At 35.5% G+C, this 21,369-nt stretch overlaps 1 long non-coding RNA gene and 1 pseudogene across 2 annotated transcripts in view; one reads left to right on the top strand and one right to left on the bottom strand.

Moving 5' to 3' along the window:
• LOC306651493 overlaps positions 1 to 21,369 on the top strand; it is a 543,249-nt gene that overhangs the window by 66,748 nt on the left and 455,132 nt on the right. The window lies entirely within an intron of this gene.
• On the bottom strand, positions 360 to 19,980 carry LOC306651124 (vascular endothelial growth factor receptor kdr-like; annotated as a pseudogene). The gene is made up of 11 exons: positions 19,903 to 19,980; positions 18,814 to 18,917; positions 17,709 to 17,821; positions 16,452 to 16,540; positions 14,905 to 14,966; positions 14,555 to 14,651; positions 13,219 to 13,341; positions 13,003 to 13,114; positions 4,664 to 4,763; positions 2,667 to 2,772; positions 360 to 365 (listed from the first exon to the last, which is right to left on the bottom strand). The product of its transcript is annotated as a vascular endothelial growth factor receptor kdr-like (transcript).

The raw sequence follows: 21,369 nt of genomic DNA, 5'->3' as shown, positions 1-21,369 counted from the left end.
AGGTCTTTCACCTCTTTTGTTAGGTTGATTCCCAAGATTTTTTTGAGGCTATTGTGAATGGAGTGGATTTCCTAATTTCTCTTTCAGAGGATTCATCACTTATGAATAGAAATGCATTAGATTAATGCATATTGATTTTATATCGTGCTACTTTGCTGAATTCATTCATTAGTTCAAGAAGTTTTCTGGTGGATTCTTTTGGATCCTCCAAATATAGATTCAGACAGGGTCTCAATAACTTGTTTAGGGCCTTGATAAGTTGCTAAGGCTGACTTTGAACTTAAGAACCTCCTGCCTCAGCCTCCTGAGTTGTTGAGATTACAGATGTGTGCCACTGCACCTGGCTTAGAATGGGTCTTCTACTTCTGAAAAAACAACAGTAACAAAAAAAAATAGTGTATATTTTCAGAGGAATTGCACTAAATGTGTACATTTAGTGTTACTGAGTATTGTCTTCAATTTTACATATATCTTCTTTAATTTCCTTGAACAATGTTTTCCAGTTTTCCAGTTTTCAATATTCTTCCTTCTAAATAAGCATTTTATTCTGTCTCATAATTTCATAAATGTATTTTCACTTAATTTCCTTTTTGGATTTTTGATTGTTATTGTTATTGCCTTCCCATCTCTCAAGTCTCCTTCCGTTCTTTCTTTCTGACACTCATCATACTCTACTGCAAGTCTTGGTTTCCTTATTAGGTCCTCTACTAAAATTTTTATACCTCAAGCTCGTGAGTAATGTCTTTTTATCTTTAAATATTAAGTGGCCAATCTGGTAGCTGGTAAAGACTAGGTGTTCAAGATATATACATATTATCATGTACACATTGACTGCTGAAGTTAATGGGACTCATTGTTATATTCTATGCATGTATTAAATGTTCATTGATAATAATTATTCACATTTCTTTTCCTCCTTTCATTTTCTCCTCCCACTTTGGGTACCTTAATCTCTCCCTAATAATCACTCTTCCAGTTTCAGGTTGACTTATTTCTTTTAAATATGGGAGAGAACGCGTGACATTTGTCTTTCTGTATCTGGCTTATTTCATTTCACATGATGTCCAGTTTTATCCATTTTAGATGCTCTATTTTCATTTTTACTTAATTCTATTTATTGCCAAGGAAGCTGTGTATCAACATTATATGCAGGATTATTTTTCCTGCATCCTTGCAGCATGTTACCTTTTTTCTTGATAATATCCATTTTGACTATGTGGGAGTTAATCTCAATGTAGTTTTGATTTGCATTTTGCTGATGGCTAAAGATGCTAAACTTTTTTTCTTATAACTTTGGTCATTTGTACCTCTTTGAGAAGCATCTACTTTTCCAAGCATCTATTACTAATTGTATTTCTTGGAGTATGGGGTGTTAATTTTTTTCGAAATTTAGTATATTCTGAATTTTAATACTCTGTCAGATGACTATCTAGCAAAGATTCCCTCACATTATTCAGGTTTTAACTTCAGTCTATTGACTATTTCCTTGGTTGTTAAGAAGCTTTTTAATTTGATGTATTACCACCTGTCATTTCTTGCTATTATTTCCTGAGCTATTTGAGTCCTGTCTAGGAAATCATTGCCTATACCTGTATTCTGCATTGTTTCTCCCATGTTTTCCTCTAGTTGTTTCAAAGTTTCAAGATTTGCATTAAGGTATTTGAGCCACTTTGGTTTATTTTTATTTGATTTTTGTAAAGTCAGTTGATTTTTGTATAGCATAAGTGATAGGAGTCTAGTTTAAATATTCTGTGCTATCAGTTCAAATATCCTATCACTCTTTACTGAAGAGGCTGTCTTTTTGAATAATATATTGACTCATTTTCTGAGAATCCAGTGGTTTCAGATGTGTGGGTTTATTCCTTGGTCTTCAATTACGTTGGTGTATGTGTCTATTTTCATGACAATACCATACTTGTTTTGTTACAATGAATCAGTATAATTTGAAATTTGGTATTGTGATTCTTCCACTGTTTTTGCTCAGGATTGTTTGGGCAGTTTGTAACCTTTTATGCTTCCACATAAATTTTTGAGTGTTTTTTCCAGTGTTATGAAGAATGGTATTGTTATCCCAATTTCGTTGAACCTGTAGATTGATTTGGGTGGTATAGACATTTTAACAATAATTTTTCCAGTCCATAAACATGGGAGATCTTTTCATCTCTTAGTGTCTTCTTCAATTTCTTTCTTCAGTAATTTTTATCTTTTATTGCAGAGGTCTTTCACTTCCCTAATTAAGGGTATTCCTAGATTGTTTGGCTTTCTTGCTTGTTTAGTAATTCATTGAGAGAGGGTCTTGCTTTGCTACACAGCCTAGTCTTGTATTTGTGGATCCTAGTAATCCACCTGCCTCAGCCTTGTGAATACTTTTGACTATAGCAACACACTGCCATGCCCAAAAGTCCAATGAGTATTTTAATAAAGGACTGGCACTATCCCTAATCATGTGTATCCTCTGCAGGTGTTATTTTTCCTCTTATTTTTCCTATTTCACTTATCTAATCGTATTATATTATTATCTTACTTTTCCACAATCAAGAGTATTAACTACATGATGACTAAATAAAAGCATGGTCCAATTCTGTAGTGTTCACAACTCCTGAAACTGTTTCATTAGGCAACAGTATAAAGATACTGAATAAGTGAATGAAGGAAGTAATGCATACCTGTTGAACATTGGCCTCAAGGAGATCTCCAAGATATCTGACCAAGTCAGAGAAGTTGGGTCTTTGTGTGTATTCACTATGCCAGCAATCAAGCATGGTCTGGTAGCTGTTGATTGGGGGAAATGTTAAAGTAGTCTACGTCCACCAATTCTATTTCTTTGATAACTTTTTATATGGGTGATCCATTAAGACTTGTCTTCACAAATACACCCCAAGCACATTCTCTGTTGTAGCCTTAAAGTTACTGATAAAGCCTGCCTAACCCATACATGTTCTTTATCTCTATATGTCCATCATTCCCACTTGTTTCAGCTCTGTATTCATAAATACATGTAAAGGATAAATTATATTTAGGTTTAAGAGATGGAGGTAGCATTTAGGTCTGTCACTCCTTTGGCAGTACAAGAGTTGTATGAATGGTGAGACCATTGCATTTTTATAAAGTTAATTGTCAACAAATTCTCTTGGACTTTGGGCCCTCCTCAGGATCTATTTTTGTCTTCAAGTACCATTACTCATCCTTGAGAAATGGTGTGAAAACTGCCTGTTTTATATATTTTAGTGCCAACACTGGAATCCCAAACTACACTTTCCAATGGTTTTGACCAATAAGCCATCAGCTAAGTCATGGTTTCAATTTCATGCTGTAATCACTCTTCAATGTAAAAGTATTTTATATATCTGCACATCTTTCTGGGGTGATGGGTATTTCAATTTGCTTTTAGAATCTCTTTTTAATTATAATGAATAACAACTTTTAAATTATAATGGTGTTTTAGTTACACAGAAGATTTCTATTCATTATGCCATATTTGTACATACACATAATTTGATCAATCTCATTCTGTAGGGAACATTCCTCAGATTTATCTGATAGCAGTTGCTGACACCATGGTCTAAATAAGCCAAAAAGCCTGAACAGAGAAACTGAGGAAATGGTAAAAACTTGCCATGGACTGAAGGTTTTTGCAGTTGCTGAGACTAAGCTACAAGCTGAGGGGAAGCCTCACTCATCAAGCATCCCAGGAAGCTGTGATGTGAGCTTGTGCTGCCTCACCTCATGCTGTGTGCTAGAGCCTGCCCTTTCCCCAGTCCTTTGTCTCAGACTTGTTGCTGGGCAGAATAACTTAGGCATATCTGGTTTGTTTACATTAGGACAATGAATCACTTACCTATAGGTTGGTTCTGTTATGTTTTAACAAGCATGTTAACCCGATTGGATAATGTGCCTATATATGTCTTGTACAATCCTAAGTAAAATTAGATCTGTGCCTTCCAAGCCTGGTCTCTGATGTCTGAACTGGGGCAGACATCATCATCACTCATTCTCAGCAGGACCCTTTGTCTCCAAATATCTACATAATTCCCCAGCATCTTCAATATCCCTCTCTTATCAAAATTCACTGGCTCAACTCTATCTCCCTTCTATCATTATTATTTTTTTAATTAATACATTATAATTATACAAGGGGCTTTATGGTATATTCATTCATACATGGACATAGCCTCATGTGATACATTTAATTACCACCTATTTAAGTTATACATATTTATTTATTGAGCCATTGAGAGATTCTAAGACTTTAACTCCAGTTTGTTTTGATTCATGTGGCCACATCTTCTTTCAGTATCCAATAGAGGCTTTTTGGGGAACTCACACTTCTGGGCTGCAATTTTTTATTTAACAGCTAAAACATAAACATCTGGGTATGAAATCTGTTCCTAGAAAGGAACTAGCCAGTGTCGTGGTTTTATGTAATTCATGAATGTTTCATAAAACAAATGTGATGAATATTTCACTGTATGCATATGCAAATGATATTTTAATCATCTACTTTGTAGTCCCCTTTAAATTATAACTATATACTCTGAGAGAGCAAAAGAAAATCTTGACATTCAACAAGATTTTTTTTAGGTTGATATTTATAATCTGCTGTGCTTATGTTGATCCTTTCATACCAAATTAATTTAGTCTGGTGACTATTTGCAAAACTTACATTTCAGGCGTGGGATATTCAGGGGATCTCATTCTTGTTCCCTCCTTAAGTTGACGGTAGAAGTCCTCATCTATTTACATTCCTGGGTATGGTGAAGCACCTGGAATGGAAGAAAAGACACATATTTTTCCCATAGAATAAGCAATCTATAAAGACCTTATGTGTAAAAGACCTAAAGAGGACTCAGAATGGGCAAACGGTTCAGTATCTATGTGGAACATGAGACACAGTACTTTCACCCAGTTTTCCAGTCTTGGCTGATATCTCTGTTTGAAGACCTGACAGAAACTATTTACCCAGAAAACTCAAATCAAAATTGCACTGAAAATCTGATAGGTAAGTGTTTTCAATAACTGATGATGAATTTCCATTTTTGACTTCACATTAATTTAGTGCTTTTAGTTGATGAATTCAGCCATAACTCCAGTTATTTGAAGTCTGTTAAGGCTGTTGTCACAACACTTTTTAACCTGCTATGCTCCTATCACTAAGGCCTAAAGAAAAACAAAGGAGCAGAATTCTAGTCAGTGTGTGGAAGTATCCCTCCAAATTGAGAAATATAGTCCTGGTGGTCTGGAAATCCAACAGAGAAAGAAGGTCTGACAGTGATTTTCAAGTTGAGAAAATGAAAACTTATTTACAAAATAATTTATGGGTGATGGTTAAACAAAGTACATTCTCCAAATTTGAATCATGTTTAAAGTAGCTAAACAGATTAAAAAGCATCAAAGCACAAGTTTGTGCACTTAATTCAGTACATGGTTTCTAAAATCATTACTGATATCTTATATAGTCAGTAAAAACTGAAACTTTAAAATACATTTTCTAGGTCTTTGAGATTAAAGGTGGTATCAATATTGCCAAAATTTTATTTAAATAAATATTTGGAAATTCAAGGTAATGTGGTCATTTGTATACCATGAAAATTTCCAAAAAACTGTTTCTGGTGGTTAACAGTAAGTAATATAAATCAGAAGTTACAAAGAAAAGCCAAAGATGAAATCAGGACTCATGCAAATAAAATATCATAGATTATCAAATTGAATACACTTGGAGATAAGGAGAAATCAAATCAATCAGCTAGCTTCAAGTTTCTTTCTAGAATAATGCTAAAAGAACAGAAGCCTGATCAGTTAACTAATTCAAGGCAGCCTGTAACATACTGTTATTTTTGGTTACTTCTCTATTATTTCCTGAAATGTCTTATTTGGTGAAATTTGCTCTTGTTATATTTTAGGTATCATAGGTATAAGCATGTGTCATCATCAAGGCACAATTATTTCCAACCTGTGTGTAACAAACCCTGGGAGACTGGAGTAAAATTAGAACTTCATATCCATGGGACCAGTATTCATTATCAATAGCTGAAATAATTAATTTCATATGATATGATAATTATTTTCTGAAGCATGAAAACCAATGCAATTCACAAAAGAAAAAATATTTTTTATATTTCATGAATTCACAATAGCTTTCAGTAATACATGCTTCCTTAATGAAGACATGCTAAGAATATAAGTATCTTAATATTATAAATATGTAATTAATTTCCTTATTTGCCTGATCTAGGTGGAAAGGTTAAAATAATACATAACAGAGTTTTCTGAGTAAACTTGCTGTAATCTCAGAAACATATTAGAGCAGAAAAGATAAAACCGTCAATTTTCTATTCACTCTGTGGAAGATGTTAGGAGTCTCTGCAAAATAAATCATTCATTTTAGATATGCATTGGGTGTTACCTGAAAGAGCAAAAACATAACCTTTTGGTATTTATGCCATGAAATGTATTTTGTATATAGCACTGGCCTTATCTTCAGGTTCACTTTGAACAGGTATATATCTTTGTATTATCTGATTATTAATAATTGGTCTGTTCCTCCCCAAGATCTATGTCTTAGATTACAATGTTCAGTTAGGCAAATATCTTTTAAAAAAATCTACCACCTAACCATCATTCTACTTTCTGCTTTTGCTTATACTCTTTCTTCCTGAAATTCTTTACTCTTTACCTTTTCCAGGAACCTCCTCTCCAAACTTCATATATTTCTTCTTATCCTTAAGGGTCAAGTTCCACTTGTTCTTTTTTCTGTGTGTGGTGCTGGGGATTGAACTCAAGGCCTTGTGCTTGTAAGGCAAACACTCTACCAAATGAACTATCTTCCCAGCCCCCTCCTTGTTCATTTTTTAGAGACTTTTCAGACGTCACTTTTCCCCAAGAAGTAGAAACTCACCTCATCCTCCATATTTTCTCTTTGCATTTTACCTGGACCTCTTTTATAGGGCTTGTCAGAGCCTACTATGCATTAGAATTAATTGATGTACTTTTTTCCAAATTACCTTAAGTCCTAGATGATAGGGAAGAGTTTAAAATTATTTTATCCTACAGGGGGGTTAATGTGAAAGTCACACAACAAATGTTTGTTGAATTAAATTATAACTCTAAGGAAATAAGCTTCTAAAACATTTAATAAGTACATATTTCTTTTTTATCCTATTTTTAAGTAAATAAAAGACACATCATGATGTTAATTGAAGATTAAACACATAGAAACCATATATTTCTTTATTCTGATGTTGTAAGTTCAGCAATTATCATCAAAAGTGACATTACATATGTACAATCTATTGCCTAGACTTTCAGTGTGGTAAGCATTGGGCTTAGCTTTAGAGTGAAAGCTAGATAAGTAAAAGAACACTAGGAAGTACAAATTTAACTATTATTGCTTAAAAACCAAGGACATAAAAATTGTTAGTATTGACTTCCTAGTAATTTCTTTTTTGCGCCAAAGATGTTGCAGTTACTTGGTAAGCCTAATAACTCCAGAAAAGGTCTACATGCCAGTGAATACAAGTTCATCAATGGGGGACTACTGCAGCATGAAAACTGATTGCTTAGTGTCATATTGGAAGTTTCATGTATAGCTTTCTGGTACTCTAAGATCTACAAGGAGATTGAATCTGTTAGATGATAAAAGGAGAACTCACCTATGGGCCTGGTATTCTTCTGGTATCAGATACAAGTTGACCCTCTATCCTATGATCCTCCTGGTCCAACCTCTCATGTGACCGGTATTCTAGGCAGGAGCCATCATGCCTCATTAATTTAAAATACTGTGGTGTATTAATTGCCCTTATTCATTCTATATTTTTCTTTTTATTCTATCCTACAGTCTCTGTCTCACTTTTCTCTTGCATTGTTTTCCTGCTTTTGTCTCTCTCCCCCATTTTTTCTTTGTTCATGTTTCTTTGTTCATTTTGTTGCTTAGAATTATTTTCTTTATTTTTCATTTTACCTATTGTTTTTGTTGTGTTGTTATTTTTGTTCTTGTTTTGTTTGCTTTTTCTTTTATCCTCTTTTGGGGGGACTGGTTGTTTGAAGTAATATATTCATTATATTTATACATTATATCTTTTCTTCTTTTTTATTTCTATATACTCAGTTTTCTACCATCTACTTGACTTTTCTTCTATTTCCTCTCTTCTCTCATTCCTAATATTTTTCTTTCATTCTGATTTTCTTTTACTTTCTCCTTGTCTTTTATTTTCATGCCCTATGTAGTATAATAGCAATTCAAATTTTTAACAATAATGATTTAGCCTATTTTGATACTACAACCATTTCCCACTTCAGAAGTACTAGAATTGTTTTAGTCAGTTTTTCCACTGCTGTGATAAAAGAGCAAACCAGAACAATTGTAGAGCAGGAAAAGTTCATTTGAGGGCTGTGTCAGAGGTCTCAGTCCATTGATAGCCGGCTTTATTCCTCAGATATCCAGGGAAAGCAGAACAACCTGCAGCCAGAATATGGTAAAGTGAAGCAGCTCACGTGATGATCAGGAAGGAGAGAGAGAGAGAGAGAGAGAGAGAGAGAGAGAGAGAGAGAGAGAGAGAGACTCCACTTGCCAGATACAAATACATACCCCAAATTTATACCCCTAATGCCATACCTCTGCAAGCCACACCCTGCCTGCCTTCAATTACAACTCAATTATTCCCATCAGGTGATTGTTTCACTGATTGTGTTAAAGCTTTCATAATTCAATCATTTCTTCTCTGAACCTTCTTGCATTGTCTCACATATGAGTTTTGGGGGGACACCTCACATTCAAAACATAATATTCTGCCCTTGGCCCTCAAAAGCTCACACTCATCTGACACTGCAAAATACATTTAGTCCATTCCCAGGAGTCCCCATAGTCTCAACAGTTCTGAGATTCCTCAAAATTCAAGCCCAAAGTCTTCTCTGAGACTCAAAGCAATCTTGCATTGTGAGCTCCTATAAAATTAAAAGCAATTTATAAGTATCTAATATATAATGGTACAAAGTAAATATTTCCATTCAGAAAAATAGGGGCATAGAAAAAAGGGATAAGACCAAAGCAAGACTGAAATCCAGCTAGGCAAAAAAGTCCTGTAGTTCTGTATCTGGCATTATGATGCTGTCTCCAAAGAGCTTGTCCCTGCTCAATTTCTTCAGCATTCCTGGGACAATTTCCCACATTACTGACATTTCTTAATCTGGGGAGTCTCCACTGCAGTTTTGGGTTCCTCCTCACATCTCCATGCTTTGCATTCTCAGGGGCTGCTCACAGGGACTCTGACACGACTGCACCTTGATTGATCTCCCGGGCCTTCCTTCAAAATCTTGGTGGAAGCCTCCATTACCCAGTAACTCCAGCATCCTGCATTTCTGCAGAGCCAGCACCACAATGTTGATGCCAAGGTCTGCCACCTTCTCAAGCAGCAACCAAGCTCCAGGGACCCTGTTTGCAGCAGTCTCTGAGTGTCTGTGTGGCTGAACATTTTGTAAAAACTTCCTAGGCCCTTATGCAAGAAGGGCACCCCACTGGTCTATTCTCAAGAAAATTTTTACCTTTACTTCTTCAAGTCTGAGATGAGTGTGGTCTTGCCAGCTACTGAGATGCCCTCAAGTCATATTTCTCATTATCTCTTGGCAAAGTCTTTAGTATTTCTTAGTGGGGCTAATGTCTTTAACACCTGCAAATTCCTTGGCCCCAGTTTTACTCCTGCCTTTTAAGTCCAAGTTTTTCAAATATTTCTGCTCTGCTTTCTGCTCCTGATTATTACCATAAATTTGTCTGAAAGCTACCAGCAATATCCATGCCACCACCTGAATGCTATGTTGCCTAGACATTTCTTCTGCCAGATTTTAAATCAGTTTAACAGAAAGTCTCAGGACAAGGGCAAAATGCAGACAACTTCTCAGCCAAAACATAACACAAATGACCTCTACTCCAAATTCCAGTAGAGTCCTCCTTTTCTGAATCCTCTTGAACTCTGTCTTCACTGTCCACAGTCCTATGGGCATTCTAGTCTTCTGAACTCCCACTGAAATTGGTCATTAAGCTTGAATCTTCTTGAATTATTAGCCAATCTAATAAATCCCCTTTTTATAATCATACTTCCTGTTGATTTTGTTCCTCTAGGGAACCATGACTAATACAGAAATCAGTACCAGGAATGGAGTCATTGCTGTGAATTGAATTCTTCTAGAATATTATTTTTTCAATTTATTTATTTATTTATTTTTATTTATTTATTTTTTATTGTAAACAAATGGGATACATGTTGTTTCTCTGTTTGTACTGTAAACAAATGGGATACATCTTGTTTCTCTGTTTGTACATGAAATTCATAGCTGCTCAATTCACAATAGCCAGATTGTGGAACAAACCTAGATGCCCTTCAATTGATGAATGGATAAAGAAACTGTGGTATATATATACAATGGAATATTACTCAGTCAAAACGAATAATAAAATTATGGCATTTGGAGGCAAATAGATGAATGGGTTCTTGATTGCTGCTGTGATCACCTGAAGATATCAGACTCTTGCTCCTTCACTCTTCCAAGGTGAACTTTGCCAGTGATTCTCCAGAGATTTTCCAGAAGTTTTCAGTCTTGGACTGGGGTAGCATTGTTGATCACTCTTGTTTTGAGGTGTCAGTATCTTGGACTGTACAGTTCATAGTTCTTTTTTTAAATTTATTTTTATTGTAAACAAATGGGATACATGTTGATTCTCTGTTTGTACAATGAGTAAAGGCGTACCATTTGTGTAATCATACATTTACATAGGGTAATGTTGTTTGATTCACTCTGTTATTTTTTCCCTACCCTCCTACCCCTCCCACCCCTCTTTGCCCTCTATACAGTCCCTCCTTCCTCCATTCTTACCCTCTCCCCCCCATTATGTGTCATCATCTGCTTATCAGCAAGATCATTCTTCCTTTGGATTTTGAGATTAGCTTATCTCACTTAGCATGATATTCTCCAGTTTCATCCATTTGCCTGCAAATGCCATAATTTTATTATTCTTTATGGCTGGGTAATAAGAGAAATGCAAATCAAAACTACCCTAAGATTCCATCTCACCCCAATTAGAATGGCGATTATGAAGAGTACAAGCAACAATAGGTGTTGGCGAGGATGTGGGGAAAATGGTACACTCATACATTGCTGATGGGGTTGCAAATTAGTGCAGCCACTCTGGAAAGCAGTGTGGAGATTCCTCAGAATACTTGGAATGGACCCACCATTTGATCCAGCTATCCCACTCCTCAGCCTATACCCAGTTCATAGTTCTTGAAGCTCTTCAGACTGCAGACAACCATTATGGACTATCAAGCTTCTGGATGTATAAGCCAATCTAATAAATCCCCTTTTTATAATCATACTTCCTGTTGATTTTGTTCCTCTAGGGAACCATGACTAATACAGAAATCAGTACCAGGAATGGAGTCATTGCTGTGAATATACTGACCATTTGGAGATTTTTGGAATTGGTGGAAGGAATTTTGCAATGCTTAGCAGTAAAAGTGGAAGTGGTTGGTCAAACATATTTTCTTCTCCTGTCTCTAAAACACCTCAATAGTCTAAACAAATTCAGGCATTGTGGCACACGTCTGTGATCTCCATGGCTCAGGAGCCTGGGCAAGAGGATCATATGTACAAAGCCAACTTTGGCAATTCAGCAAGGCCCTAAGCAACTTAATGAGACCCTATCTCAAAAACAAAATAAAAAATAAAAAGAGCTGTGCTTAAGCACCCCTGGGTTCAATCTTTGGTACTAAAAAATAAAAAAGGGAAAAAAACAAAAAATTGTCTAGACCAAGAAAGGAGATAAGGACAAAAGCAGGCTCTGGTGGACAAGAAAAATGTCTTCCATTATATTAGATCTCAATGGTCTAAACATTTGAATTCTTCTCTATATTCAGTAACACAAATCTTTAATTAAATGCCTACTTTGTGAGTTTGGTTTACCTGATTTCCTAAAATGCATGCGTGGATGACTTTAAAAAAATTCCCCTGCATCACAGAAAGGATTTTGATTTAGAGTCATGGGAAGATAATCTTTTTCCAGGTACAAAACAGATAGAAAGATATTTTGTGTTCTTAAAAGCCTTATAAAAGACCATTTCTGTGCTGTGTGTTTAAGTTTTTATTCCTAGTATTAGGAATGTAGGACCAGAAATCAAGAGGACTGGTTTTAGTCTTAGGTGTACCATTTGCAGTACAGGCAAGACTGTCAGTATCTATGAGAGTTTGGGAGTCAGATAGGTTGGAATCAAATCCTGGCACTTGGCAAAATGTTTGAAAATTTACTTAACATTTTTTGCTATCGAAACACTGTCTGATCTGTATACCCTCCTCTCTCCCTAATGTCACATCACACTGCAATATTCTCACTTTTGCTCATTCATAACATGTCCTGCTTGGCCCTCAAACCCATTGGGCACACTCTAAACTCAGAATCTCTACATATGATATTTCTCTTACACAGAATTACTTTTTCCACAGTTTTGCAGCTTACGACATGAGTTCTTCAGGCCTCTGTTGAAATATTTATGTTCCTGTGAGGCCTACCCTAAATACAAAATTTTGCCCAATACCCAAATTCCTATCTTACTTCCTAGTTTTCAATTTTATCTCATAGAAGCCAATATCATTGAATATTTTCCATATGTACTTACTCATTTCTTTTTGTCAGTCTCTTCTGACAAGAATGTAAGTCCCATAGTGTCAAGAACTATCATCTGCTTTGTTTACTACTGGATCCCCAGCACTTAGAATGCCTGACACATAGAAATTTTTCAATAAATCCTTATTGAATAAATGGAGATACAATAAAATTATGAGATAGCTTTTAATGGCTCTTGGACACAAGATTTTTCTGCATGATTTCATTGCACCCACAGCTTTAGACCTTTTAAACTCTGGGATTGTGTACTATGTTACCTGGTCTATAAGAGCTCTGCTGCAGCAGCAGCTGTAAACTGCAAATGAAGAGGGTTGCTCAGAAACTGATTCACTTACCCAGAGAAAATATTTCCCAAAGTAGGAAACCAAAGGACCACACATCACTCTGGGTCATATACACCTTGTCAAAAATGGCTTCAGGTGCCATCCACTTAAGTGGGAGTTTTGTCTAAATAAATAAAGATAGGAGAAAACCATGAGAATAGGGACCATAACCCCATTGGAGCCAGGAGCCTTTGCCTGGTGCTTTGTGCCAGGGAACTTTGAACTTACATATCCTTTCCAGACATAGTTAAGGTCTTTGTAGATATCTCTGGCCAAACTAAAGTCACAGATCTTTACAACATTGTTACCAGCTAGAAGGATGTTCCGAGCAGCCAAGTCTCAATGAATGAACTAAAAAGGAAAAGAGGGTAGCTCTTAGTGCTGCTGGTTCCCAGGATAGTGCAGATTAAAAGATGTTCCAAAAAAAAGTGGAAATTGAGCAGGGAGTTGAAAAGAAATGGGGGACCAGAGAAAGAAAGTTTCTCAGATGTGCCAAGTCCCAGAAAACAAAGTACCTTACACTAAAATTTGTTAAGATAGATGAATTGATACATTTGGAAATTTGGCAGAGTGGGTAGAATCTCCACTACACTGGAATGCTAACTCCTGTTTTACTCTTAAATATTTTGCTCTTTGAACTTGGAATGACTATATTACCTTAGTAAAGATCTAGTTCCTCCCACTGCATTCCACTGCTAGTGCCCTAGGTTACAAAGTATCTTCTTTTCTCCCATTTGGATAACTTCAATGGTCTCTTAACTGTTCTGTCTGCTTTCATTCTTGCCTCATGGACTAGTCCATCACCAAATCTGGCCATCAAAATTTAATTCCTAAAAAACAAATCTGATCACGTCAAACTCCTGCTTAAAAAGCTGTATTTGCAGTAACTTGAAACCATCTAAGTTCATATCTCTTGGCATTGCATTCAAAGCCTTTCACAGCCTATGTCAAGCTCTGTGTTCAGCTATATCCTCTTCCTGCCATATTCACCTCCATTAATCTTACATACCTTAAAATTTTCATTTCTTCATGATACTGCAGAAATATAACTTTCTCTGAGAAACCTTCACAGATACTCTAGGACTCCTGAGTAATCACAAAGCACCTATTTCATATTTTTATCCTAGACAACATCCTGATATGTTATATGTAGGATGTCCTTCTTACAGGATTCTGAGAAAGGAGAACTGGAACTTTCATGTCTGAATCTCAGCTTTTAGCATAAAGAACATTATAATCACCAGATATTTGCTGAATAAATTTGGTTCCAATATAAAATAACATGCACAATTCACAGGTCTAAATATTCCAGCCATCTTCTAAATTAGTTTGAAAGTAAGTCCCCAAAAACTGTTTTTAGGAAGACAGATGAGTATCTGTCTCAATGGTGTATATACACATGCATATTTTTCAAAAACTAGTTAGGGAAAGAGAAAATTAGAACACAAGTATAAAGTAAGACTACAGAACAAACTAGCTACCATGGACATTGTGGTCATGGTAATCCAACTCCCTTGCTTCCTCAATCAATGGAAGTGAAGAAAGAAGAAAAATGGATTCTCACTTTTCTGGAAGCAAGGAGCTCCTTTCCTTTGGCTACTTGGAAGCTATAGCAGATCAGATTCTCCAATATAAGAGGGTGCTTGAAGAGGTATCTGAGTCTAAGGAAGAACAGAAAATGCTATAGATGCCCAAGAGTTGAAGAATGTCCCCAAATCCTGGATAGGGATAATCATAGGGTAGAGGAGAGACACCTTGCTTCCATGAAACCTTGGAGAACAAGGGAAAATTTTGACAACAGGCCTTGATATGACTTACTCCACAAAGATATCCTATGTGTTTTCAAGTAATGAATTCAAATCCTTGTGAAGAAACAATCTAAAATGGTTTCTCCATTGATTTAACAGCTCATACCTTGAATGTTCTTTTGAAAGATTTTTTGAAAGACAGACTAGGTCTGTATTTCCTTGTCTCTTCTGAGTACAAGAGAGAATGTTGATATGTTTTAGAGGCAAAGTTTGGGAATTTCCAGTAAATACCCATGATTAGTGGTGACAATAGACCTGGATTTTTATAATCAATGTGTATAATTATCATATATATTCCCCACACATTGCTTGTTTGCCCTCCTCCACATTTTTCTCAAAACATGCAAAGTTCAAAGAAATTCCTTCTGCTCTTTCTGATGTTTTGTCATCCCCAAATATGATTAGAACATCCTTTATAATGATTCCAGACCTAGCTGTCCCACCATTTATCAAGAAGGGAAACAGACGTATAAAAGAGATGTGACTTCTTCAAGGTTGAAGAGTAGAACAAGTAATAAGACACAGATGGGAGAATTCTCAGGAGAGTGAAAGTTCCTTCATTCTTATAAGCCAGGTAGATGCTACACATGAAGGTCTATTTATTAACAACAACACAATAAAAGAACAACCACCTATGGAAGATTAGAAGTAGTACTTAATGTAATAGGTAGAACAAGAGAAATGTCACTCACAGTCAATGCCTAAGTCTGTCAGTTCTACCTGGAATGTTGGGTAAAATGAGAATAGGTGGGAGGAAGGAGTTCAATTTCTAATTCTTTTGCTACTCTGTACAGGTCTAATAGCTGTTTATACTTGAAATAGTTTCACAATGCTTGAAAAATAACCACTGGTAGTTCAAAGGGTGTCAAATTATTATATTCCTGGGCTCAAAAATTGGGCAAATACAAAACAGCCAACTCTGTTTTCAAATTACTTCCTTTCCCATTAATAAAATTAGACTGAGGTGGAACTTATTGATAAAAATAATAAATTGCTAGCTAATTTCAGAGTTCTCAGTCAGATGAATGGATTCTAGAAGTTATTTTCTTAATTAATATCCAATATCATATCATAAACCTTTCAAAATAAAGCACAACCTAATGTTCAGATGGAACACTTTGCAGTACTTTGAGAAGGGGAGATAATCAACTTTTCTCTAGGAAGACAAGGACAGTGGCAGCATGTTTATCTGGGGACAATAGAAAAGTGCTAACATGAGATACATGAGTGAGGTATGTCTTTGACTATTTCCTTAGAGGTGGAAACTTTCCAACATATAGGGGCTCATCCAATATTTCAAAGTAATAGATAACTCAGAGGCATGTCTAAGAATGACTAAGGGTATAATTGAATCTTGGCATAACTCACTAATCTGGGCATCACAGTATAAGAGAAGGACACACAAGAAGATATAATTTCAGCCAATGTCAGAATGCTGAGTTATCAGTTTCAGAAGACCATTGGTGGAAGTGATTTCAGATGTCATTGAGTTCAAATCTTTATTGGACGCATGAATGTATGCACTATTATCCCTGATTAATCATTCCTTGGCCTCTGATATCCCCTCCTCTCTCTTTCTATGTATCATTAGAAAATCTCCAGAGAAGACTCAAAACTTGGATTTGAGTGTGGGGTTCAGTTGCAGAAACCTACCTTGGAAACAATAAAATCTCCTCTCTTCCCTCTTAAAAAATTGGCTAGGTTTCCATATTTGCAGAATTCTACTATGATCATCAAATAATCTGCTAAAAGTAATATCTATAGCCATCTTTTCATGAAAGACAGTGAAGGTTTGCCACCTCTTGGGCTACCCTGATCTTGATAAACTATTGATCATGAAATATTCTAAAATTTCATTAAATTTAGTTGTAAACTAGTTGACCGATAACTGGAGCTGGATACAATGGTGACTGATCCTCAAAACATGATGACTGTTGAAAGATTAAAGGAAAGTTTGATGAATAGGGGAAAATAAGGTTAATAATCCTGCTGAGCTTACCTGTGAAGTTCCCTGAGGTGTATAATATGAAAACTACAAGAATTAGTAGAACAGTTTACACTCCAATGACCAAGGCAAATGTGAACACAACTGGCTGGATATTTCAGGCATTTAGTAACTACATGTTACCTTTCCCATCTTATATACTATTGTCCCTCCCCAACCATTGTTATATTGATAAAATTCATTTCTAAAGGGTTCATTCAATGAACAAATTTTTTTGCAGATTGTTCATGGTTTTCAAGTTTATTTGTACTTACCCACACCACAGATTATGTTTACCTTGAGGTATATTTAATTCAGGTTCATTTCAGAAGTACCACTATCCACTTACATCCATAAGGCCCTAGCTTAATGTTTCACATAAAATTAGAGGGTGCTTAAGAAATGCTGTTTGAAATAAAGGCAAATGAAAGGACAGTCCAGTAGAATTGTCATAGGGGAACAAAAAAATGTTATAGATTTAGCATAGGGAAGAAATGTGTAAATGTACAGGGCATGGAAATATGCTTGTTGATAACTGGGTGACCCTCCTTAGACTATGGTAGTAAGGGCACTGAAGGTAAGATGGATGACTCAAGAAGGCTAGGGAGTACCCTGGCCTGAACAGATTTTCAAATTTCCTTGGCACCCAAATATCTTATCTCCAAATATTGTGTACAAGATCCGATAGAATGTTGAGCTGGCAGGAATCTTAGACATAAACTCAATTTCTTTCTGTATTGTATAGTCTTCCCTAGAGTAAGGGGCAGAGAACATGAACTCTGGAGGTTCTGCAAAGTGTGATAAGTCCATATGTAATAAGAATCTCACATGCAGTTCAGGTAATCCTGTCTAAATCAGAGCCTACCTTGCTTCTGAGTATATGACCTTTAGAAAACAGGTCTGTCAAGCTATGGAACTCTTCTTACCTCCAGGTTTAGTGCAGGCGCTTAGTAAGTTGACCACATTGAGATGGTGACCAAATGAATGAGGATCTTCTGCTCTGACATGACAGCCTTACACTCGTTAGAAGTTGCACAATCTGTTTGAGATAAACATAATAATCATATAAAAGGAGATACACACACACACACACACACACACACACACACACACACACACATATATATATATATATATATATATATATATATATATATATATATATATATTTGTCCCTGAGAGTAATAGTGGAGCATATGAAATACAACTTCCTAGTAAGAAATCCTGACAATGAATCAAAATGCAGTCTGTAAAAATAAAAAATAAAAAAAAAGAAATCCTGGCAGAAAAGACTAGAACACAACCACTCACATGTCGTTTTGTTGTCCTTTTTATATTTTAAACAAATAATACCTTAGCATGTGCTAGTTTGCCTCCACTCTGAGCTTTATGCACTATTAGCCTCAATAACTTCAATTTTTCATTTTGAATGAGACACTCTTAGAAGATAATCCTTTATGTGGTAGCATTTTCTCAGTTACTCTCCTGTAAGAGGTAATGAGTAAATTGGCCCAGACTGTTCTGAATATTGCCTTAAGTGGGAATGTGGAATCAGGTATGGACTGGCTAGTATTCAAACATTTAGACACATGTTTGTCTATTCACAGCTAGAAACAGATATAATTAATGCATTATGACCAGTGGAGAATTCACTTCAATTTCTATTCAAGTATATATGATACTATCTACTTCCACTGATACAGTGAAAGACCATGTTTAGATTCCAGTAGCCAAATACCATTGAGGATTCATATTGATATCACCAGCAATTAAAAATGTCAAGTCTTTACTTCTGCATTTAAGTTATTGTACCCAGAAGGAGATTAACAGGCTGTCATACTAGCTTCCATGATGACTGGCTCATACTTAAATGGCTGATATATTTTCTTTTAATATGAAGATGAAATGATGGTAGAAGATGGATTTATTTACCACCTTTACTACTTCCAATTCATGTATTTTACAGTCCAGTTTTCCACCTGCCCCCAAAATATACCTGTAGATGCTCCTCAACGGCCCCCAAAGCTGTACAAATATTATCTTTTAACATCTTCACTGCCACTTTTTTACAGGTTGAAGATTTCTCGATACCAAATCCACAAGCTTCTATTACTTACATTGGCCCAGGATTTTGCCTGAGGGGGCAAGAAGTGAAAATCAGCAACAGTGAAAGACATCAGAAAGAACTGTACATTTGGGTTCTTGTAATAAACACCAGCATCCCAAAGACAAAGCACTCACAGAGAGGCCTTGCAGACCACCATATGTGAAATTATAATACTGTTCTTCTCAATTTTCCTCCATAACACTTAACTACTAGATAATATTATATTTATTTGTCATTATTGTTGTATTTATTTTTCGTTAATCTACCATACTAGAATGTAAGTTCAATGAAGACTGTCTTGTTCACCAATATATCCTCAGCAACTAGGCTAATGCTCAATACGTAGTAGGTACCCAAAAAATGTGTGTGTGTGTGTGTGTGAAATAAGTGAAAGAAAGGTTATTCCACATCAGCCATAGAAAGAAGAAACTGTGGGTTGAGGAAGATCCATAATGGCCTACAGACACATACTAGTTCAGTAGATAAAAGTGTTACATACATTTGAAAAGTTGGAAGTCTCCTAGTGATATACTTCATTAGTAATCACATTAGTAACTGGAATTCTGGATATAAGTTTATAGTAATTTGAGTACAATTATTTATGGAAAAGACTGCCTCCTATAGACCAAGACATTTTTGTCAAAGAGACTATTGTAAATGAATCCCTACAATTTGTGAAGTACTTTAATTTGTAAGACATATTAGCAAATGTTATCACACTGAATTCTAACAAAAGTGATGGAATATAAATAAGATACATATCAGTCTTAATGTCTTCCTTTTATAAATGAGAAAAAAAAAGTTAAATGACTTGCCTTTCCTAAGTTTACCTAGCTTGGACATCTAAAAACTCCCAGTCACATGTTACATGTACAATACCATTCTGCTGCCCTAATTTATGGTTTCTGTTTACTATCACCACATTTGAAAAATGTCCAATTTGTCTAGACCAATCACGAATGAGGTTGAATAATGCTGCATACCATAATCTAAGTGCAACCTAGATTTCATACCCAACTGTAACTGGTCCCTAGAAATTTCCATTTGCTCTCATCATAGGGAAACCTGTCACATTGCTGATCAAAAGGCATCTCTCTGGGATTCACATGATAAAAGGATTCACATGATGGAAAGGTAGCCAGTTTTGATTTCTGAAACACTGGGCTGCAGAAAGTAAAGGGAAAAGACACTTTACTCTGTTTTCCTTCTCTTCAGATATATAAGGCTTCTGAATTTCACCATTTTACATCAAAAGGAGTTTTATACAATAAGAAAGATATATAAGCAAGTAAAGAAAATACAATATGAAAAGAATCAAAATTAAGTTTAAAATCTTGCAAAACAGTTGCAACAAACCTAACATATAAAGGTTAATACTCATTTAATTAAAATCTATTAAATATAAAATATTAAGATGTGATGTCAATTAAAATGGTAAAATAAGAAACTTTAGGGCTATGTGCCTCCCCAAAAGGAACTAATGAGGTTGAATAAGTGATCATAATTAGCTTATAAAGGAATATGGAATTGATTCAAGAACTTAGGACAATCAAGGAAAGATCTGTTGAAGAAAGAAGCAGTTATTTTATGGTCAGAGAATTCTATGACATTTTAAATTGCCTGCTGCTCATCATCAAAATCCTATATCAGTAGCAGCCATGAAGACACTAGTCATGATTCCTGGTGCATATGACTAGTGCCAGAAAGAACAATATGACCTTATTCTCAAAACATTATGCTTGTAGGTTTCAATGTACTTGGAAATATCCTCAAGGACAAGTACTAGGACTACTATTTATTTCACCCACGTAAGAGAAAAATCAAGGGACATATACACAGGAAGGTTTGCCAAAAGTGCTTGTAGATTCAGCTTCTGGGGAAAAAAAAACAGCCTGCAAGAAGCTGCAGAGCATGGAACAAATAATTGAGAGACCTCGGAAGGAAAAGGTCTCAAAAGAATATACATGAAGGAATAAATACTTTTAAAAACTCCTGCATAGACCACAAAATAAAAATGATAGCCACATCTAGGATGGGTGGTATGCTCAGAAATTTTTTGTCTATGGTTGGATTTGCAAATGGGAAGTGAATGTTAAACAGAGCAGAGCAATAGCCTGCTTAAGAATTGAAAAAAAAAAAGTCTCCACACAGCGAATCAGTAGAGACAAGAATAATATTTCTAATTATCTTCTTTTTTAATCTTTCACAGGTGCCAGGCACATAAGATTATGATTAAACCACTAAGATAAAGGAACAAAATCTTCGATGGCCACAAATGACAATGGATTCAGACTTCATAAAAAATAATAAAATACATCATAACAACCTATTGCAAAAAGCAACTATAAACCTCAGAAATGAGTATAATCTAAAATACCAAAATTCCACATTATTCTATATACAGTGATCATAAAAATATTAGGTATAATAGTAATATTTGACTTATTCACAAGAAAGAAATTCATAAAGAGGTATCCTTA

The sequence above is a fragment of the Sciurus vulgaris genome (genome assembly GCF_902686455.1).
Source record: "Sciurus vulgaris genome assembly, chromosome: X".
In the NCBI taxonomy this organism is placed as follows: Eukaryota; Metazoa; Chordata; class Mammalia; order Rodentia; family Sciuridae; genus Sciurus; species Sciurus vulgaris.
This window is presented reverse-complemented; position numbering and strand designations above follow the sequence as displayed.